Source organism: Anser brachyrhynchus (assembly GCF_964034855.1).
Source record: "Anser brachyrhynchus genome assembly, chromosome: 2".
Lineage (NCBI taxonomy): Eukaryota > Metazoa > Chordata > Aves > Anseriformes > Anatidae > Anser > Anser brachyrhynchus.
The window spans coordinates 38,945,711-38,969,413 of record NC_137695.1 but is presented as its reverse complement, the minus strand read 5'-3'; the positions used below and the strand labels follow the sequence as shown (position 1 = coordinate 38,969,413).

Here is a 23,703-nt window from a genome sequence, read left to right as displayed (position 1 = left end):
AAAACACTTGTTTCATCGTGATATAAGGAGGGAAATTTCTGAATTTTTGGCAGGATAGTAAAACCACCCAGCTACAGTCTCAAAGCATGCACCCTCTCTCCATGGGAGGTGAGCAATCACACTCCATGCTATTCCCTCAGGTACTGGCCCAGCTCCACGGCTGATAAGGAGGTATAATAGGTCTATGGCCCCACCTCCTTCCTTTGCCTTTTTGACATCCTGCTCCCCAAAACTGAGTGACAACAAAGGCTATTGCCGCAGTTCCCGGGCTGCCTAGGACACCCACAAGGCAGCCTGTCAGGTCCTGCATGGATGCCAGGGCTCGGCTGGGAGCAGAACCTCCTCAACACAAACAGTTTTGGAGCCTCAAAAGCATTTTCTTTCATTTCCAGATACAAGCAGCATCACCCTGGGTTATCTGAATTACTCCAGGGTCCAAAGTTCCCTGCCTACGCTGCTGTCCCTTTCCTCTGTGAAATGTCCCCTACGGGTACGTGCCAAACATCACCTGTTGGAGGGGCAGGAAGGATGGGGAAATTAAGCAGACGTTGAGAAGACTCAAGCAAAGCAGAAAGATAATGACTGCTCCAGCCAGTGCTGGCAATCACTGTGCAAACTTCCCCGCACAGCAGTGCCAATGCAGCTCGCTCCTGACTGCGACACACCTGCTTGCTGAGAGCTGTGCATCTCCGTGCCAGGGCTGCCCACCGCACCGAGTGCCTGTGACTGTGCTGCTCTGTACTCTCAAACAATGCCTGCAGTGGAGGGGAATCAAACAAAACCCTTCACTTTTAGAAGCAAACAGCCAAATTCAGACCTCCAAACACCACCTCCAAACAGTGGTGTGGTAACCCACTCTTTCACATCTCTGCTGCGTGTATACGTGCTGTATACCAAAGCAGGAAGTCACACTTTTCTGTCCGTAGAATCCTCTGTGTGATTTACAAAACATCGCTGAGCTCGTTTTAGGAGAATTCATTGCTGGAAAATGATTTTCAGTTATTGTTTTATTAATCAGCACATGCCAAATCATATCTGCAGAAGAAAAAAAAAAAAAAGAAACACTAAAAGAAACCCAAACAAAAATAATAGAACAATTATTGCTTGAAGATTTTGATTGCCTATAAATTATAACTCTATTCAGCTCCATGACAATTTATGTTTTCATTTATGAAACCATTCTTGTTATTAACTTTCAGTCTTGTTTACTGGGGGAAGCAGGAATACACCAAGCAGGCAAATCATGTTAAACTATGTCCTGAAAACCTAGGGTTATGGCACATGGGACACGTTTATTACCACTGTTTTAAAGCACATGATAAGTATAAAATGGGGCCCTATTTCAAAAGACGGGGGTTGGTCAGGACAAGGCAACTTACCATGACCACAGTTCCTAATGCAAAAGTGTCAATGTGCTTGGTATATTCATAATGTGTTTATTCTCATTACAGTTTTCAATTTGTCAGTGTTTTACTGGCATGCAACCACAGAGCATAGACTGCTATTGCTGGTTAACCTTGTTATTGCAGACAAGTTACAAGTCCTGACAAGAGTTTGATAACTGTGCCTACTTATTTTAAGCCATACATGAGGAAAGGGTAGGAGGTTCAAAGTAAGTTATGCTTTCCTGTGTGAGTCCCCATATGATCACTCAAAGTTACTGTAAATATAAAAGCAGAAGTGCCTGATTGCCATTTTGTCACTATGACACTAGGCAAGAAGGTAATAAAAAATAAAAAATAGAAATAAAAAGCAGAATCAAGCACAAGGATGAAGTTATAAAAACGTAAAACCCTGGAGCCTCAATCCTCTAAAGCAAATGTGTGGATTTAGCCACCTGCACAGGTGTTTTCAGGATCAAGGACTCATTCATTTGCAAATAATCTTTCCTGGAATCTATATCCCAGAAGAAACAGTGGCCAAACAGGTAAATAGTGGAAATTAGCATTTCTTATGGAAAAAAATATGCTTTTCTCCTCCTCCTCTTGACATGTTTACAGTCCATTCACCCATCTCAGCCCCTTGTTATATCCTGTTGTACACTTTGATTATAAACTTGCTGGGTCAGAATAATCTTTCTCCTAGTAATTTAACAAAAACAAAACAGCTTGCAAAAAAACATCATACAGCCCTGATCCTTGACTGAGGCCACAAATCACTTTTGGAATGTAAATACAATCTTACTGTTTGACCAAATGCTCCACAACAGTTAAATAATAACAATAAAGTGCTGGAGGAAAAGAAGAAATGAAATGTTTAGGCAGATCCTGGATGCTGATTCACGGATCATGTAAATGGGATAATGCTCTAAAAGCATCCCCCAAAAGAGACACCTAAATACACTTGTTCAGATATTCAGAGACATTGGCCATGTGCTGTTCTTTTAAAGTGAGGACTATAGATGTGCAACCCTAAAATTAGAGGATTCACTTCCTATTTACAGTTTGCAATCTAAATTAGAAATTCACCAAAGACTGCCCCCCCCCCCAAAAAAAAATAAAATAAAAAGGCTTAAAAAATAAATAAAGGAAAAGTCATTGATCTTTAACAAGCATCTGCCAGTGGCTATTTGCACACCAATTCTGATTGTTGTCCTGCTGTGGAGAGAAGTGGTGCTGCCCCTTGTATATCTTTGGTTTGAGCAGAACTTCCTTATCATTAAGGTCCATTAGTGTTCATTAGAGTTGCTACAACATGAACAGCCGACATATGGGAGGCAGAGCAGAGACAGGCAGAATTCTGTTCCCAAACAGCATCTGACACGGCTTGGAAATCTTGCTTCTTCAATCTAGGAGCACGCTGCTTCTGAAAAATGCAGTACCTTCCACATCACTTTCCATCAGTTGAAGCCCATTTTACTAAAAATTTTGAAATAAAAAAAGGGTTAGCAGGTTTAGCAGCTAAACTCAGAGAGCTGTGAACCTGCCCTAAAATAAGAAAATCCTTCACTCATTCATCTTTTAATGTTCCCTCAAATTAGATGGAGAGAAAAGATAGTTACTGGCTTCACCCTCACCCTTCTCCACCCTACCATTTAACCACAGAAAAGACTGATTTACAACAACAGTAACTTCTGTACTATCAGACATCTACAAGTTTTTCAGTCTTCAATTTTACCTTACATAAGTAGATACTGCAGACTTAACATGCTTCAAAAAGTCAGAGCCATTTTAATGAACTACTTTTAATGTGACTACACTTCTAAGAACACGGAGTTCTTGCACAGGTGTTTCCAAGTGAAATACATTTCTGAGCCAGTTATTTTCTCTTCTGAAATCTGTTTTGACCCAAGGTTGGTAAAAAAAAAATAATAATTATTAAATGCAAAAGTGTTCTTTTCTGTTCTTGCTGTTTGTATTCCTATGCATTGGGATACTCTAGAGTAGAAACCTCATACATAATTTCACAAAATGTAAAGGTGGAACACCTATTCTTCTAATAAATTGCTTATTTAGAAAAACCTTCCCTTTTAAGCACAAACTCTCTGGTGCCAATTTTGCCACCTTGGTAAATATTTATACATGAATCACAAGCCTCTAAAGAAACGTTTTGGATTAAGAGCCTGACTGAAACACTGCTAGTAATAAGCATATTCATGTTTCACTTGCTGACCTTGTATCTGCTACTTTTATGGGAAAATCAAATGCTTTTCATTATTACATTCAATTTCTGTCCTATATTTCAAACCACTTCTAAACTCTGCTTCTTGAGGTTCATGCTGATGTGTAAACAGAACGTTTCTTTATGAATCATACAGAGATGTCAGCACCTTGGGTCTTGGGTGAAGTTCACAAACTTGATAAACCTAAACCTTAAGGGACTTTTTGTTGGGTCTGTGAGAGCAAAATGGCACATTTAAATCAATTCTGTTTATACACAGTATGTAAAGGAGACTTATTTTTATACCCTGATACACCTCAGTATCAGAAGGAGAAACATCAAGGGTAGTAAGGAATCAACGGGGTTATGGTCATTCAGCCAGAATAAATGTGGTTTATTGTACATGAAAGGCCATGCCAGAGTTAATCCCATTTTTAGCTCTGTGGTTCTCACCACACAGTGATGTTACATAGCCTGTGTAACTGTCTTTGGGACAGTAGATTTACATGGCAACATGCTGTTTTGGAAAAATATTGTAGTTTAATTAAGGTGTTTTTAAAAAATAAAAAATGAATTGATGAACAGAACTTAAGAACTGACTTACAGGCCCAACACCATGAGATTCTTGTCCACTTACTTCACTTCGTCCATTCATTGAAAGTGCAGGAAATGCAGGTCATATCTCAGCCTGCCTCTGCCCAGGATCAAAACAAGAAATAATAACAAGGTTCTTGATACTTTCTCTGAAATCCAAGAAAAAAAAAGAAAAGAAAAAAAAAGTAATGAAGACTCTACTGTAGTCCTTTTATTCTCTTCAGGAGGCTGAGATCATATACACCAATACCAATCCCCCCAGTACAACTGGAGAACCAGAGGTGTCAGGTTGATTGCTTTGCATATCTCTGCAAATGAATGTTGGGGACATGAATCAAACAAAAATTGCATTCAGAGAATAAGACACAGAAATGCGAGGAATATGCTGGAAGAAAGGGCATTTTCCCTCAGTCATGAAAGGTTAAAAATATAGTAGTTACTATCGTGCAGGTCTGTACACTATCCAGACTTTTCAGGTCTCAGAATGTTATACTTCCCTTACCTATAGCAGAACAAAGAGAAACAAGATTTAAAACAAAGAAAAGCATTTATTCCATTTTTTTTTCCACGTTTTATATTTGGAAAGATATGGCAGAGAAACCCTAAAGTTAAGGGGAAACAAGACAAGGGAAACAATGTCTTAATAATTAACATCCTTACTTCTATAGTCTCCATGGTTGATGGACCAAGGGCAGGCTCCTTATACTAAAGTGATTGGACACGACAGAGAAGGGTTTGAGTGGACATTAATACAAATGTGTTACACAGTAAAAAGATGAGTTATAATCCCATCAGTGTGTGACCTGCTAACATGATTTTAAACACCACTACTCTTACCTAAAATGAGTGTTTAAACACAGCAATTAGCCTGGATTGTAGCATAGCTCATTTTCCTAGAGTTAATGATCAGGACTGCAGCAAGAAAAAACAAAACAAACAAACAAAAAAAAACCATAAACTAAGTGTGAACTAATATGGGAATACCTCCACAGCTTGTGGACAGACTTCCCCATTTAATGGAAGGGCATTAACTGTGACATCCTCTCGTGGTATTTGAAAGAGTAACAAGATTACTCTCAGCAATATCACTGACAAGAAAGTGTGCACGAACAGGCTGATTATCAAAATCAGCACAAATATTTTATTTTCCTGACTGAAAATAGTTGAAAGCAAGAGGAACGAGTATCTGGTGCCAAAAAATAGGAATTGTATCACTCCAGCATGGGATTTTCCAGCCAGCTTTCAAATTTGAGCCCAAACATTATTAACAGTTCTAAAAAAAATAAAATAAAAATAAAAAATAATTTTAAAAAAGTTCAGTAACAAGTTTAAAAAAAAAATCAAATGCTTTGGCAATTACTGTTTGTATCCAGATCACAAAGAAGTACCAGAATGCAAAGGAAAAGGTCTGGCAGCCCTGCTGAGCAAGCTATAAAAACAACAAGTGCCAGAAGCCTCACAAAAACAAACAACCCCTCCCAACCCGATTTGGTTTTATGTTTTGTGTTTCCCCAGAAAGTAGGAAGAGTGTTCAAATATTGAGCAGATTATCCTGACAGAGTAATTCTTAGTACTGATTATTAGAATATTATTTATTCCTGCTGGCTGAATGTGTCATCTCAAACTCAGTGAAATCAAAGGCACCTTAAAGCAAACTTCCCCTCCTTATTTTCTAGGGAGAGTTGGAAGAGCCTCTGGTGGCAGGAGATGAGATGGTGATGCCTACAATGTGCTATGTGGCTGCAGGAGTGAGACAGGGTCCCAGGAGGTTGCACAGACATCTCCACTGCCCTGTTACAGAGATTCACTTCCTGACTGTGCCTGGCCAGAGGGATGAGACAGCACAAGGGGAATTTGCAAGGGGGGATTTTGCCAGTGGCCAGGCTGATGGCCTGGTCCAGAGCACAGAATGTCCTTCGTGGGTTGGGTGTGAGGGGAAGGCAGCAGGAGTCTGGTGCTATTGGCCACAAGGTTCCACGCAGAGCAGCAGGGGTGGCCAGGCAGCTGCTTGTCACCATTGTCCACAGAGAGGAGAGATGGAGGAAGTGTCCTGAGCAGTGCTGGGGTAAGATCAGAGACTGGAGCTGGGGCTGAGGCTCTGGAGGCACAGAGAGGCACAGGTGTCCGCAGCCGGAGTGCCGGAGGGAGGGTCACCTCGCCAGCGTGGGCCCAGATGGCACTGCACATGGCTCACCCCTTTCCGGAGCCGTGTCCACTGAGGCAGCACCTAAGGTCACAGCAAGGCTTGGCAAAGACCTTCCAGAGCTCCCTCTCCCCTGCAGTCACTTGAATTTGGAAGGGCGGCAGGTCTGCGAATGACAAACTGCTTTCCCCTGATCTGGGGAGGGTTTCCTGGTGACCTTGCAGAGAACAGTTCCCACCAGCACCTCCCCTGAATGGACAACAACAGAAAAAAAAAAAAAAAAAGTATATATATATAAAAAATAAAACAAAATATAGTTCTGCTCCTTCACGTATACTGAAATTACAGGACCAGGGTCGGTCAGTCTCTGCCTGACCAGTCAGGCCACCTCAGCGTTGCTTGACTTGAGATATGTACCCAGAGCTGCCGGGAAACTTTGGATCCACACTGAGAGGTGTAAGCTCTCGCCAGTCAGGCTCTGTGCACCAGGCATGGAGATGGCTCTGGTACTTGTCAGAGGGCCTTGGCCTGCAGATATGACAGCTGGTCAGCCTGCTTTGGTGCTCCCAACTAGTGCTTCTTACCTCATGCTCAAACACTGTGTTCCTCCCCACTGCCTTCTCCAGCTGTGCAGGTTGCCACATGCAACAAAATGCGTGTGCAGGAGCACACTGGAGCCCAGGCCTACCAGTGCTGGGCCACAAGTGGGACCAAGTGTTGGAAGGGCTTGGCCAAGGTCACACACAGTGCTCCAGGGGCCACACTGGGACCCTCCAGGCATACTGTAAAAGTACCTCTGTCATGAGGATAGGACAGGGTTAGAGGAGAATAGATTCTGGCAGGGTTACCCATATTTAAGGAATCCCTGAGAGTGATATAAAGTAGTAGCACATTCAAATTCCCACCCAGGATCACAAACTCCATGAGTCTTGTGACTTATACTGACTTGTTTTAATAAAAAGCAAATTAAAAAGCATGAAAACATGACGCAAATATAATCAATACAGTTACAACTGTACATCACTCCTCCCGAAGCAAGAGAGAGGGTGGACTGCATCTCAGTAAAGTATTTAAAGTATTAATATAATGGGGGGGTACCAGCTCAGCTAATAAAACACTCCTCTTTCTTGCCCTTGTGTTTAATTTGCTGTTGCAGCACATGGCAAAGGTTTAGCATCTCAGCTCATTTAAGGAGTTGTGACCCAGCATCATACTGGTGCCACCATATACCAAAAGATTGAACATAGCTGTTAATTAAAGCTTCCCAGCAGCTCCAGAGAGGGAACACAACTAACTATTTAGTAAGCAGTGTACCTGCACTGAATAAAGACAAAAGCTCAATTTGAAATATTTGAAAGTAACTTTTAAATCAAAAGAAATGGTGTGAATTCTTATTACATATACTTCCACAAAAGCCTTTTTTGCTGCTATTACCATGTACCGTGTACCCTGGGATAAATGTGTGGTTTACAGCATCTACATTACAATGTATAACTTTTAGCACTTACACTTTATGCTGTAACACATGCACAGACACTTTTTTTTTTTCTCCTCAATCTTCTTTTGGATATGATTTCTTAAGGCTTGTCTACATGGAGGAAGTTAAGCAGCACAGCAATTCTGGGATAACTACTCTCTGATAGCTCCCTGTGGACACTTCATCGTAATAAAAAAAAAAAAAAAAAGGACTTTATTCGGGAATAATTACTCTGCATTGTGAGTGGAATAATTATTCTAGAATAAAAATCAAGCTAATTCCAAGACAAAGTGTATACATCTATGTAAGAGTTTTGTCTGTTTGTTTGGATTTTGTCAGTTTTGTTGGTTTTTGTTTTTGTTTTTATCCCAGAATATGAATAGGATGCTAGACTATCTGGATTTTTTTTTCCTCGAATGGCTATGTTAGGCCATTTTTCCTTATAGATGAAGTTATGGCATTGAGTTAAATAAAACGCCTGTCACCTGGATCCTCATTAGTTTGAAGTGCAGTTTTTCTCAGTCCAAAATATTTGTTTTGGCAGCCAATAACAGCCTGATGAGCCTTTCATTGACACAGGGTTTTTTTCCATTCTTTGGTAACAGGGGATGTGTCCTCCTCTGTGTATTCTTCAGATGGAAAATTTGTAGCTGAAAGACAAAGTGGTACAGACTTTGTTTTGTGAGATCATGCTGGAAAAGATCTTCTTTTCAGTACATTTCTAGCAAAAGAGGGCAATTGTCTCTGCCCCATAAATCCAGAAGAATCAAATTGTAATTGGCAAGCTTGTATCTAATAGTGTTTTGTCCCTCCTCTCTCCCTAAATGCAACTGGCTATTTATTTCAAGCAGTTAGGTAATAGAGATCAGAGAAGGCCATGATGGTTTTCCTGTTAAGCAAAACTGAAATAGCTCTCCACCTGGCCAAGATGCAGGCCAACCACAGGCATCTCTCCTGATCTTTTGTCACTGATCTTCCTCCAAGTTCACTCAAGCATCCCTTACCTCCTGTATTTATGACCTCTCCTGCCTTTGTATTTTAACTGGCTCTACTCTCAGGCTGTGGGTGGAGTGAAATGTGTAAAACCACCTGCTCATGATGCTGTGTTTCCATTAAGCTTCAGAAAAAAAAAGGTTTATTCAGTAATTAAAAACTCTTTTTTGCCTTTAGATGTGTCTAAGCGTTTCTAACAGAAATGTAAGTCACGCAAACAAATTCATTCCTCATTCATCTTCTTGGCCTGCCTTTCCATTTAAAGACGTGTAATTCTGTTTGTAGATGATCTTCAGGGTCCTTAGTCCTTTCATAATATGTCCTTTCATTTCCCTCCTTACCCTTCAGCATTTTTAAGATCTGGCAGCAAAGACTGTTTCAGATACATAATGTGCTCATGATACTAATAGTGTTTAATGCATAGTCTAGTGGAGATATTTGAAGTATCACATGAACCGTAAAGAGTTAAATTCAACTGGCTTCAGTCAAATCAGCTTTATGTGCAGATAAATTGCCAGGCAAAGAGCAAAATGCAAATATTGCTCCTGATTTTGTGTACACCAGCATTTTTGGTAATTTTTAAACATTCTATATTATCTTTTAAACAACAGATGGTGTTAATAAAATTATAAACCACACCCCATAAAATGCCGAACAGCAATAGCATTTACCATGGAAATAATACAAGGTATAATATTTCTGCGTTTATGAAAAGCTGAGCATGAAAAACATTCACGTTGCAAAAGATAAGACCCAAAATACTCCTTTTCATTTCTTGTGAATGCAGCTTCAGCATTTTAATTAGTATCAATTACTGTGAATACAGTTTTGGATGTGTTTTAACTTGTTCAAAAGTTTCAAAAAAGAAAGTTTTTATTTGTTTTGTATTAGTCTCTCACTGCAAGTTCAGATGTGCAATGCAAAAATAATCTGCTCTAAGAAATGGAGTTTGCTTTGAATCAGTTAAAATGAAAGAGATGGATGACATGTTAAGTTTTCTGTGAGCTCTGAGTATTAAATTACTTAATAAAGAAAAGTTAGATTTGGCAACACTGGGTAAGTAATCAGAAAGTAATGAAAACACTTAAATAGGTGACAAGTCAAAGCTCTATCAAGGTCCAATTCTTTTTTTCAGGAAAACTCACGTTAACTTTGATTGAAGTGAGAGCTTTTGGTACACCCAGAGACGAAAAAGAATGAAGACTAGTTAATGTAGAGATCTTTATTCCACTGACATTTTTCAAAAGTTTATAAACTAGATGGAAACAGACTGGCTTTCCCCTTCAGATTAAACTTTCAGTCTGAATATCACTCCATGAGAACACTACAGTAGTTTCTCAGTAACAGTATAGAGACATATGGACAAAACAAGTGTCTTCTATACACGCAAAAGAATGCCACCAAGCCTGTCATCACTTGGGTCATTCAGCACTTCCTCTGCCTATTTTGAGCCCAGCCTGCTGCCTTATCATATTATACTGGAAGGAGAATCTGTTTCTTCTCTCCTCATTCTATCTTTTTGATATTCATAAGTCAGTCCTCTTCCCCCCCAAGAAGCCCAACAGTCATGGCAGCTCAGCTACTTATCCAACATATATGAAAGTAAAGTGTGTTTGTTAGAGAGCAAGGAAAGAAGTGTTGTATGGAGAACCTGAGCATAGCTAGACTACAGCACAGTAAGTGTGAACCCAGTCAGACTGTACTCTTAATTATGGAAAGTAGTGATTATGCAGGATGAAAGTCCCGTCTCAGGCAACTGCTGCCAGGTCTACCTGTCTTAGGGTGTTCCAGCAAGGTGTGTGGCTAAATCTTCATAGCTCCACCCTCCTTTCATAGTCTCCTGTGGCATGTGTGCATCTTCATTTTACAGTCTTCAGGGCTAGTCCTCTGAGTTCAGTTTATATGAGTCAAGAGACTCACGCTGGCGTTACCGAGATCAGAATCTAGCCATTTGTATGTCTGAGCACATATTCTCCTTGAAACAAGTTTGTGGTAGTATATTCAGGAATGTTTCACACTCGGGTTCAGATCTGGTTCCAGCTGGAGTTCCCTTGTAATGTTCCAAATCTCATTAAGTTAATGAGAGTTTTTTTCCAGCAATTTCAATGGGATTCCCTGTTTCTGTGCCCACATCCTCGGCTCAGCAAGGCACATGGGAAGCCAGGGCAAGTTCCAGGAACAGAAGGCCATGCTCCATCCCAGCCTCTCTCCTTGCAGCAGGACACTAAAAGAGGGTACCAGAGCAAACATGCCAGACAGAGGTGGCTGGTAGCCACTCTTTCCTGCCTCCCCTATGCCTTGAAGTTCACAAAAACCCAGTTTCCCTATTTTCTCTGTGTACTGGTGTGGTCAAAGATCTGGATTTAGGAGTTACACATAGAAAGTTTACACAAGTAAACAAAGGAAAATAAATGAATATTTATGTGTGTTACCAAGTTTGGACGGTGCACATTAACATTGTAGAGGTGGGCTGTGGTGCAACCTCCACCTACAGGTCGATTTCAACCATTTAACAAGTGCACATTTCCTTTCCATGTATATTATCAAATTGAACTGTCACATCTGGCTGCCTTGCTGACCACCCCCCACACCCACCCCCCCAAAAAAAGGGATCTCGGTGTGGTGAGGCACTGGCACAGGTTGCCCAGAGAAGCTGTGGATGCCCCATCCCTGGAAGTCTTCAAGGCCAGGCTGGATGGGGCTTTGAGCAGCCTGGTCTAGTGGGAGGTGTCCCTGCCCATGGCAGGAGGTTGGAACCAGGTGGTCTTTCAACCTGAGCCATTCTATGATTCTATAAAAAGAGATTCGCCTCAGTTGAACTGAGGGACAGCTATAAACCTTATACAGGCAGTGACAAAGCTTACTTATTTTCATGGAAAGAAGACTCCAGCAATCAGGACAGTCAAACCAGTACCTTTAATGAGAACTAGATTCACCCACACAAACAAGTTGTATGGACTCAGAGATACGTATCTTCTCATACCCAAATCATATACTTCCTATTAGCACTACAATTATTATACAGACTCACTAAGAGAAGTCTATCTTCCTAAATATTTATTTAGTGTTGATAGAATTGCTTACAAAACCTCTCTCTCATTCTGAGAATCTCTTACAAGACTCCCTTGTTCCCAAGTTCATTATAGCTACGTATATTATTACTGTAAATCTTTCTAATGCCTGAAATGTTTGGCTCTGAAGAACATTTTTATAATGAGGGTGGGGCAACGCAAAACTTTTCCTCTCCTAATTCATTGCTAAATTGTATTTGCAAGTTCAAATGCCAGAGTGATGAAATCACAATATTATTCATTGGATTTTGTTTGATTATTTGGTAGTGTTGTAGGGAAGGTATCTATAAAACGACATGAAAAGCAAAGCAACAGAGCTTTAGGGGTTTTCCGGAACTTCTCTTCCGCACACATCAATTTTACTGTATGACTGTCCTGAAAGATTTATGCTTTGTGTTTTGAGGGCCAGGTTTTAAATGGCTTCACAGAATAAAAATATTAAAATTTAAATGCAACTTTAAAAATGTGTGTTGGACCTTTGGGCTGTCTGAAGAGGTCAAGTTCAAGACACTTATAAAAAGACCATTCCCAGAGAGACTGCATGGGAAAGCCTATTAACATTACTGCTTTCCCTTTATTTCCCCTTTGATCATAAAATAAGGTTATGGGTGGCAAAAGCTGTAGTGGTGGGAAGATCCCGAATAGGATAGTATGATTTAATCTACTGAACATAAAAATAATAAATAATTAAAAAAAAAAAAAGCAACACTATGGTGGGGTACCAAGCAAGACTATGAGTACAAAGTCCCTTGCTAAGAAGAAAAGAAAGAAAGAAAGAGTAAATACATAAATAAATATGAAATTAAAAATGGCTGGTACAAGTTCACAATATGAATTAAGATTTTAAAAAAAGGAAGAAAGAGCAATTTCATTCTACTTCTTTTATTACATCTCATTTTATTCATACTAAAAAACATAACAAATATTATTTAAAGAGTTCCTAAATCCTGAGTAAAAATAAACAAACTCAGCATCTGGCATAAGAAATAACAATGGACAATTGTCTGTTTATGCTAGGGACATGCCTCAAATTCTCCATATTCCATAAAGGGAATATCCAAAGCCTCCTTCTCCTGCTTGTGCAGGCCTAGTAGAGACAGTGACTGATTTTGGCAAAAAGAGGAAGAATATATGTCTGCATGAGCAACTCTGGGCTTATTTTCACCCTGTCTTTTTTCAACTTTTTTTTTTTTTTTAATATTTCATTCTGAAAGCTGATTTTTTTCCTCCACTTTACTGTCTTAGGTAAAATTTGAAAAATATGTTATATGAATGATCTTCCTTTCCTGCTAAGGGCATTTTATACTATGTGAGTATTAAAAGGTCCATAGTGCTGAATAGACTCAAACTCATTGATTTTAAATGGTCCCATATAAATAAAAGCAAAATTTGGCTCTCTAGAAGAAAGCTCTGTTATTGTCATGAATATCTTAAGTGTAATCATTTTTCTTTTAATTAACATTCTAAAGAGAAGAGGAAGTTGGAAATCCAGATAAATCTGTTATGAGTCAATTCAGAAGCCAGGATTAGCATATGCAATCAAGATGGGTGCAGCAAGATTTCATGGAAGAGTTCATGAGGAAGCAACCAGGATGCATCATTTGCATGGGCAACCTCCTTGGTTTGTGTTCTTCTCAACCTCAGTATTGTTGACTTGACTCACTGCATGAATATTGCCAAGGAGTAGCAAACCACGATTTCATTTTCCTGCTCTCACTAGTACATCTTAGCCAGACATGCGGTTTTAAAAAAGACAAATCATATGATCTATGACAAACAGTAGTGGTCTTTTTATTCTTTCTGCAGATACTCTTTTATTATTATTTTTTTTAACAGAATCTCCTTCTAGACCCCAGTTGTATAAATATCATAAGCAGATATGCAGATGGTTCTACTTTTCCTTGATTAGAAAGATGATATTGAATATCCCTCAGGCACTAGGAGTGGGATATTTCACACATAGGTCACCTGAGCAAGTGAAGCCTTTATCAAGGGGTGACGGATTAGTGGAAGACATAAAAGGAGTTGATGAACTCACATCAGGTACTATCAGACGAGTATTTATATTCTAAAGCCAATGGCAAATTTACAAGAGAATGCAGCTTTTTTTGCTTTTTTTTTTTTGTGGTGAAACAAAACAACAAAAAATGACCTTTACGTGTACAAAGGCTGAAACCTTTAACATTTGTGAGCTGATTATTCTACAGAGGCAACACCATGGAGAATCTTAGAAGTCCTGGTGGTGTATCTGTTTTATAAATAAACTGAATCCCTCCTCCTGGGAGGAAAAGCTAATGTTTTCCTCAATTCCAATTACCCAGAAAGAAGAATTAATGCCTTTTAAAATATGATACTTATCAGAAATAAAAATTACTGAATATGTATCTGGGATCTCAATTGTCCTGAAAAAGCTGTCCATGGCATTGCAGAACAATACAAACACAGCAGAGTTTCTGTAGGACAGTCACTACTGAACTCATTTCCAAAGTACGGCATAATTTTGCTTAGCTCTACAGATTAACAGAGTTTGATAAAAACTGAACAATCATTTGTAAATCTCAAGCCTCAGTTACCATGGTTCACAGGAAGCTGTACACCTAATGCTAGTTAAAACAACCTGTTGTTTTGTAATGACTGGAAAAAGAGTATTGAATGCAAAGAAGTAGATAAACTGCATTTAAGCCTCAAAGATAAAACTCTGCTAAAAGAAGCTCATGTCTGCTTTTGCTGAACTTCATTAGTTATAAGCTTTGTACAACACCGCTTTTCCTCATATTGCCTAAGCTTTTATATTTATCTTAGTTTAACATGAGATGCAATCCCTCCAAATTCAGCAAAGAAAATGATACTGCTTCACAAGTGGACTTTCCTAATTCAAAGTTTCCTGAAACAAAAGACTGCTTGATTTTTTTTTTCAGTCATGCTGCAGAACTGGAACCATTTCAATGAGTATGAAAGATAGCACAGTCCTGACACTGTAGTAAAGACTCTGATCACTATAATCATGTCAATGATAAACCCTTATTTTAAGACAGAAACTTCAAAGTATGAAAACAAACACACCTACTGGACTTTCTTTCTCTTATTGAGTCACGCTCCATTATATTTCTCTACATCATAGTCTATCTAAAAGCAACAAAAAGTAAGGAACCCTGCACATCAGAAATGCTCTACGTGGACTACATTTTTAGAGGGCATAAATACATTAGAATATATCAATGTATATGAACAAATTAGGGTAGAAGGGTGTGTTTCAGAGACTTTTCAATGTGTGCACACTATTAAAATATGTCTGAGATCTGTTTAGAGAAAGCAACAATTATATTTCTTATTAAAGAATATGCAATTACAGCCCTCTTTACACTTCCTGCTTCCTTCAACAATGAAGACCTGTCTGCGTCGAAGATTATAAAGTCCTGCACTGTTTCACTAGGTCACCAGCCTGAACAGGCCAATCCACTTTCATGGCAATTTATTCCTGATTTTCTCTCCTGGGCCAACTTCTTTTATAATAATACTGAGCCTAACTGGAGATTTACAGCATCGTCACTGCAAGAGAATTAGCCCCTGTGAAATTAAATAGAATGCTGTTTAAACTTAAACTCCAGAAACTTTTGTGAGATCCCTAATGTATTATTCTCATGTCTACTATCTTTAAAATCTTCTTCAGATGCTGAAAAATCTGAAACTCAGTCCTCCCACTTTTCCACAAAATTTGTCACAGACATAGCTGTGCTGCAAACACTTTGTATACTAAACCATTATTTTAGTTCCTTTTTGTTTATGGTATTTGTCTGTCATCAGAAAAACCAGAAAGACTACAGTTCAGATTTCTCAGGATCATAAATGGTTTGATTAAACTACAGATGTTAATTAAGACCCAAATCTGTATCTTCATGCATAGCCAGAATAACCAGCTTGTTAGCTAGGGAAGGCCCATGATATTTAGAATATTCCGTGTTGTAGGATGCAGATCACAAGTGGAAGGCTTCCAGGGCAGCTTCTGTAACCTCCTCTTCAGTTGTATCATGCAGGTTTGGGGAAAAAAACATGCATGGGACAGACTGTCTGAGCTGTGCCCATACACCCTGGACGTGGCAAAAGCAGACAGTTATGATATGGCAGGGCAAACCTGTGCACTGGGCTGCCATCACATTGGCAACATTTTTGGAAGATTATATTACTCCCTGATTTGGGAAGTTTGCAAGCAGATTAAGTATATATATATATATATAATATATATATATATTTATATATATATGTAAAGAAATAAGCAATTTCGAATCTCACTATGCTTTTCCTATAAATAAATAACTTAATATGTTTTTTTTCTTTTTTAATTTAGTTAAATTCCACAAAAAATCTCTCAAACCAACATGAATATCTAGTCACGCTGGCCATTATAGTTTCCAGTGAGAAACACAGTGAGAATTTTCATTATGAATAAAATTCAATCCAAGAGTTTTTCTGTGCTGTCTTTTGTGATACAAAATAAAATGGACCACAAAATCTGCTGAGAGAACAGCTATCAGCAGATACTAAGTACTGGTGTTCATATGAAACCAACTGCTATGAATAAACAGGTACTGATTTATATAGTTTATGGTCTAATCCAGTAAAATATTCTAAAACCTTGGTGCTCCAGCATCTAAGTCCCCTATCAGGTATCCAGAACCTTGTTTTTAAAGTGGTGGGCATAAAGCAGGACAAGCAGCCCGGAAAACAGGCAGCACATTGTGCCTTGACCCCAGCATAAACTGGCTGGAACTAACAGGGAAGAAACATGGAGGTTTGTCCCAGATTGAAAATCCTGCCTCCCTTTAAAGCCAGGTCTTTACCTGAGGGCTACCTGTAAAGACAGGGCTCTACCCAGGGCTGTCTGAGAGATGCCTCCATCCACTCAGTATCTACACCCTGATTCTTTTTATGAAAATAGGTTCCTGTGATCTTTCCTTCAAAACTTATGTTTTATTAAAACATAGCTAGAGGAGAAGCTGTCTTCCCATCTCCCTCTGTATAACGACTCTGTGATTAGAGCGCTCACACAATCACGGGATTCATCGCTCCTGCTCTGAAAGGCCCCAGCTCACACTCCTCTCCCCCAAGGGAGGACTCTGACCATCAGGCTGATGGTTATTTTAGAACAGGCAATCTCGACCCTTCTGCTGAAATGGTGCCCTTGAGCACAAACAAATTCAGGATTCCTTAGATCATAATCTAATGTTTAAGTTATTCCCAGGGTTGGGGAACACACAGAGTTTTCCTGGGATTATTTCTATCTTCTCTATCTTAAATTGTTGTGGAACAAAAAGGGGGTGGGGTGGGGGGTGGGGGGGAACACGACAACCATAATGTCTCCTGGGAGTAAGTGCCATCACTACCAGAGTGACCCTGCTCCAGTTATGCCAGACAGTCTGGAGAATGCTCCAGGAGGGGCCAGGAGGTCAAGCCAACAAAGTGACCTGGGTAGAGAAATTAAATGCCATGGAGCTGAGGTCCTGAGGTCCCTGCATGAGCAGGCCTGAAAGGCAGCTTCAGAGTCACAGGTAGAAAAGGAACTAACTCCAAGGCCTGAGCCATGAGGACAAATGTACTGCTTTGAGGTTTAAGCAACTGCCCAGCAGAAATTTTTGGAATCATAGCTGTTTGTTCACATGCTTAAATTCCACCCGAGTCACACATTTCACACCACCTAGACCAAAATGTAAGTATTGACAGAGACATCTTTGTGCTCACCAAAGTATCTGTTTATTTATGAGAGAGAGAGAGAGAGAGAGAGAGAGAAGGAAAGAAAAAGAAAGAAAAAGAAAGAAAGAAAGAAAGAAAGAAAGAAAGAAAGAAAGAAAGAAAGAAAGAAAGAAAGAAAGAAAGAAAGAAAGAAAGAGAAAGAAAAAGAAAGAAAGAAAGAAAGAAAGAAAGAAAGAAAGAAAGAAAGAAAGAAAGAAAGAAAGAAAGAAAGAAAGAAAGAAAAAGAAAGAAAGAAAGAAAGAAAGAAAGAAAAAGAGAGAGAGAAAGAAAGAAAAAGCAGTTGTTGAGGACAGTTAACATTGAAAGCACTGAGTTGTTACCTTCACAGGATAATCCTTGTCAGTGCTCAGCTGACGGATTGATGTTCAAGGTATGGTGTACCTCTGGCTGGGAATCATCTTGCAAGGTTTAGGGCTTTACACTAAAACTGTCCTGTCTGTAGATAAACCATATAGGGAGAATTGTGCTAAATCCTATTTTCACGTTGCAATATTCCTGAGGTTAAAACATATTTTTTTGCAGAAGTAACGTGTTTATTCTGACATTGTAACTAATGTCTTCCACTACATGACAGAAACATTAGAGGAAGACCTTACTGACTAGATGTGGTAAACTCTTGACCAAAGACATTGCTTTAAAACTTCCTTATTGTGGGCAGTTTCTGCTTAGGCCTTTATAAAGTCTCTAAATTTCTAATAAAAAAATGTACTTGTATCTCTAAACAGACCTGTGATGAGGTGTTTATGTTGCCATCTATAGAGGAGGAAAAGCCCTTCCACTGGACTTGTCAGGAATGCAAGAAAAAGAGATGATTTTATCTTATTTCTTCTGGTTCCATAAACCCATTTACTAAGATCTAGTGGCACACCTTGTAACTCCTAGTCAGGTATTCAGAATAGCAACATGCGTATGTTAAATATAATTTGTGAAATATATGCCATATTTGATAAAAAATGCATGTAGTCAGAATCATATGATGATTTAATTTGCTTAGATGTAAAACCTGAATTTATTATACACAACCTATATTTGTAAAAGTAGACAGTCACCTGGTTTCTCTTCACTGGTCTAATCTGGCAGTCCCTCACTAGAGGCAACAGAGTTTTTAAAAGCAGCCAAGACAAGCCAGACGCCAAGGGGAAGGAACAGACAATGTGCAGGAAAAAGTGGTTAACACAAATATTAATACAACCCTCGATCCTTTCCAAAATGAAAGTTTCAGATCGACAGAAGGTGGAGAGGGCAATCAGACAACAGAGAAGCGAGTCTGACGTCGTTGACGCATCTGCCACAAGTTGATCTTTTCTTCTGTAAAGCAGAAGTTGTAAGAGGAAATCTACAGGATGCAATTTACTTTCTTAGGTAATCAAAAGATCTTCTGCAGCAGAAAGTGGAGCGGAAAGTAGTTACCATCTTGAAGAGAAGCTGAATGGATTGAGGTACTGTGTAGCATCAGGGCTTGGAAAAAGAACCTTCAGTGAATGACGGGAGGAAACTCAAGCCAGTCTGGAGAAGGACAGATGAATTTATTATGGACATGATACACTTTTCAGTGAACAAATTTTTAGAAGAGGCATTCAGGTAGTGAGGTGACATAGGCCTAAGTTCAGGAGATTGGTTTCTAGCCAACAGATGGTGAGATAATCAGAAGATTGCAGAAATACTCTGAAAGTAGCTGCCATGTTCAGAAAAAAAGTCATCCGGATCTCTTCCACTGAGCCACCAGTGATATCAGACATCAGATACGGTTCTGATAAAGCTGATAATGGCCACTTGCATTTAAAATATGCATGGAAGGCCTCTCCCACATGGTTGTATTTTTTTACTGACATTCTCATCTGCAACAGATAATACTAATATCGGTTGGAGAACAGTTGCTCAAACCAAGTCTTAATATTTCATTAAGCTGCTGAGACAGCTATGGGCAGACCTTGCTAGTGAGCAGTCTTTTTGCCCTGTTTCATAAGTGTATGAACATGGTACAATACATAGGCTGCCATTCTTGTAGCTTCTTAGGGAAAAAAAAAGGACTCAACAGTTTCTGATGTGCTCAGTTTAAAGCAAATCATGAAGAAAGCAAGGAATCATAAGAAGTGCTAGGTAGCATTCAGTGTTTTTCAGTGCTATAACTTTAGCTGTACACTATGACCTGGAAATAAGCCATACTTTATAAGGTGTGTGCTACCTGGGAATGACACAAGTATCTGAGCATTACTGAGAGTTCTGTTGATCTTCTGTTGATCATCTGTAATAACAGGCAGGAATGGTCTTCTCTATCAGCCATGGGTCAACATAACTCTCAAGTATCCACACCTTTATGCAGTGTTTCTTCTTAATAATGACCATTTTATTCCAAGCCCCCACTAACATCAGATTCAGAAAAAAAGTGCATGTATTTATTTGGTTCTGTGATCTATGCAGAGGCTTTTAACCCCACTCTACTCCACTCCCTGCTCTACTATACTCCCCACCTCTACTCTCTACTCATGTCTAAACATTAGTGTATTTGCATGTCTGAAAGGAACTGGAAAGTATCTGCAATATTTCCCAGAGGATCTGATAGCTCTTCTCGCACAAAAGCATATTTCCAAATCATTATGTCACAGTAACACTCCAATAAGGGGCACCTCAGGAAAGGCTCCTGACATAGTGTCAGTCTTCTGATTCACCAATTTCACCACCTCACTTGAAAGATAAACATTTGGACATTAATATTTTAAGTTAATACCGTCTTTCTCTTGAATATGTTATGTCTGTCGTCCATATAGGATGGGTCATTAATAAGATGGTCTTTGGATAAATTTACTTTTACCACTGTTCAAAGTCCATAAAACTCAGGAACAACATGTGGATTTCTGATGTTCCTTGGCAGGCTCTATACCCACAAAATCATGAGTGAATTATTGTGATTCATATGCCACTTTCATTTTTGGCAGGTAATACTAATGGCATTGGAGAAAGATTCTTTGAATGAGATCTGCACCCACTTGCCTGAAATCAGGACTCTGAAAAAAAACTCAGAACGGAGCTGTCAGTATAAAAACATAAAAATATGTATGAGCATATATTCTGTATAGGCTTTGACTGTACAACTTCAGACTTCAGAGACAAGCAGGATGAGCAGGACTTTCTATAGTTCCTGTAGAAGGTTGGGCGAGGAAACATCTGGAGATGGACACTGAGGAAGAGGAAATATCTACGTGTCAGTAATAGGAAAGTTATATTGTACACCTGCTTTTTAGGCATGCCATCTGCGCTCAGTCATACCATAATACAGCTTTGATGACATGCCACAGCTAAAGGGCAGGCAATATACTTCTTGCTTCATTGACATGAATGACACAACTCTGTAAAATTCACTGCTTAATGATATAAATCGTAACTCTCACAGTATATGGTTGCCTCCACACACACATGTTCTTCAGTGCTTAAACCCATACTAAGTATTTTGATACTGAAAGCACTGAAGGAGAATTATGGTGAAAACCGATGCACACTAGGTAAGCAATAGCACCTTATCTATACTAATGCTGAACTCATTATATTTTGTTGGCCTATAACTACACCATAACATCCAGTGAATATTGTTTACAATAACCTAATAATGAGCAATTCTGTTCCCATTACTGCTCACAATCTCATATTAAATGTTTCTTGTTTCCAAAGTAAACTGCCTGACCACATAGTTGAAAGGTATCACTACACTTTTTTAAAAGCTGAATAAATCTTGTATTCAGAAAAGGAAACGTGATATTTATATATATAGGTGTGTGTATATATATACACACACTTTTTTTTAAAGTGTGTAATTTGACTAATATACAAAATCAATGAAAAATAAGACTTATATTACAGTTCTTTCTTAAAGAAGCATTTTCCACAGTGTGCTTCGGAATCTTTAAGAGGGAGCATGGTCTAAATACAGAATTCAGTTCCAGTCCTGGATCTACTCTTAAATCCATGTGCAGCCTCAGGCAAATGTGTTAATTTTCCTGCTTCAGTTTCCCTGTCTTTAAAGTGGGGATAACACGACTAACCCAAATAGCTTAGCTGCAATTTATAAGAGTGAGTAACTCGACTATTAGATTTCTGAGACATGAAACATGATTATTATTAGGATTCACTGACCAGTCAGTCGGGAGAGTGGGATACAAATAAAGGAGATGGGTCTTTGACAATAGAAGCATGCCAGTTAGGCAGGCAGGCAGGCAGGCAGAGGAGCTCTGCGAGGAGGCAGCTCTAGGGAGTGGATAGTTATGCCTGTAAAAGTGTGAACGTCCCCTTTGTACTGACTTTCTATTTATTACCCCATGGTACCTAGAGACTATAAAAAGCTAAGTCCTCTCTGAGAAAGGGAATAGGTCCAAAGCACTACAACAAGCCAGCTGCAGGCAAATAAATTTTTATCTGTGTAAGAGAGCTAGATGTTATTTTCTAGTGGAAATGTCAGAACTGATTAAAGACTTAGCATTTCTATTTAAAATGAGAGTAGTGCTTGATACATTTTAAAGGGAGAAAAAGTCAGAGGCCCGGTAACGTGGAGATAATGGGGTGAATTCATTTCTGGGCTTCCTGCAGTAGTTTGGTACTCAACACACCACGGCCAAATTCACCCCACTGTACCTCGTACAAATGGGAGTGCCTCTTAATAACTGAAAAAAAAATATTCCCCCTGCTGACAAGGTCAATATTATTAATTGTTGTTCTTATTATTAACCTTTGGGCTTGTGTATCCTCCACGGATTAATGATTATTCAATAACTGCGTTACAAGGTTTCTAATACCACTTTCTAATACCAATTAATAGAAGAGTGCGGCACAGGTTAACTGAGAAAAGCATTGACATATCAACTCCATGGTCTCGGTCTTGTTTCTGAGACACGCAAAGGTGTCTACACGAATCGTAGCTGCCAGTTCCCAGGGCTGGAAAAGGCAATGCGCCTCGAAGTCAAAATAAATTAAAAAAAAAAAAAAAAAGGAGATGGGCTGACATCCAGGGTCCCCTCTCTTCTCAGTCTCCTAGGGAATAAAAAGCAGCCTCGGCTTTCAGGGAAACCTGCGCTCATTGCCAGGTTCACTTTCCAGGAACTCCACATCCAAAGCGTGCAGCAGCGAAGATGGGAAAGAAGGGTCTTAAAAACAAAAGAACAGAGAAAAAGTCCCTCCCCGAGGAGAAGTTACACGCACAAAGCCAGTTCCGAAGGAGCGGTGCCGAGGGGCACGCGGTGCCAGGTGACACCGCAGCCGGCACCACCGCGGGGGGCGATGCGCGGCTCCCAAAACCACGCGGCGCGGCGGGACCCGGCTCCGCTCCCGGTCCCGACGGGGCGGCGGCGGGCGAGCGGCGACCCCCGGGGGGCTGCGCGCCCCCAGCCCGGCCGGCCCCGGCCCCGGTGCTGCCTGAACCGCTGGGCGCCGAGGGGCGCACGCCGCCCGACAGGGGCCGGGGGTGCAGGTGTGGAAATAAAGGATCAGGGGCAAGCTGGAGGGAAGGGGAGGGGGCCGGGAAGGCGGAGGCGGAGGGGGGGCTGTGTGTGTGTGTGTGTGCGTGTGTGTCCCACCTGACTCCCTGCTCGGCGGGGGGGCGGCACACACACACACACAAACACACACACACACACTCACCCGCCGCTCGGTTCCCCCCCCCGCCACCCCCTCCGCCGCTTCCCATCGCCGCCCCATCAGGGAGGGAGGGAGGCAGCAGGCGGGGACCCCCCCGGCCTCCCTCGGCCGCGCTGCCCCGACGGCACCGCCGCCCCCTCCCCGGGGGCAGCGCGCACCTCCCCGCCCGGGGGGGCCGGGGGAAGGAGGGGGGGGGGGACCGGGGAGGTGGGGGGGGGCCGCAGGCAGACGCCCAGACAGACAGACAGATACGCAGACGCACGGGCAGGGCTGCCCCACGCCGGTACCTTGCTGCCCTGGTGGTTTCCGTCCGGGCTCCTCCTTGCTGAGGCAGCTCGGGAGCGGAGCCGAGCGGGCGGGTGCGCGCGTGTGGCTGTGTGCGTGTGTCCGTGTGTCTGTGCGTGTGGCTGTGTGTCTGTGCCTCCGTGTGTGTGTGCGTGCGTGTGTGTGTGTGT

General features: G+C 40.6%; 1 long non-coding RNA gene across 3 annotated transcripts; it reads right to left on the bottom strand.

The window, feature by feature from the left end:
* Window positions 1–372: 372 nt before the first annotated feature.
* Window positions 373–23,697, bottom strand: LOC308190074. Of its 3 annotated transcripts, XR_013946834.1 has the most exons (4): window positions 23,536–23,674; window positions 18,676–20,804; window positions 4,205–4,343; window positions 373–2,858 (listed from the first exon to the last, which is right to left on the bottom strand). It is a non-coding gene; the product is annotated as an uncharacterized lncRNA (long non-coding RNA). The 3 variants fall into 3 exon arrangements; XR_013946833.1 differs by lacking the exons at window positions 373–2,858; window positions 4,205–4,343 and having other exon boundaries at window positions 18,620–19,464; window positions 23,536–23,697; XR_013946835.1 differs by lacking the exons at window positions 373–2,858; window positions 4,205–4,343 and having other exon boundaries at window positions 18,620–20,804.
* Window positions 23,698–23,703: the final 6 nt, after the last annotated feature.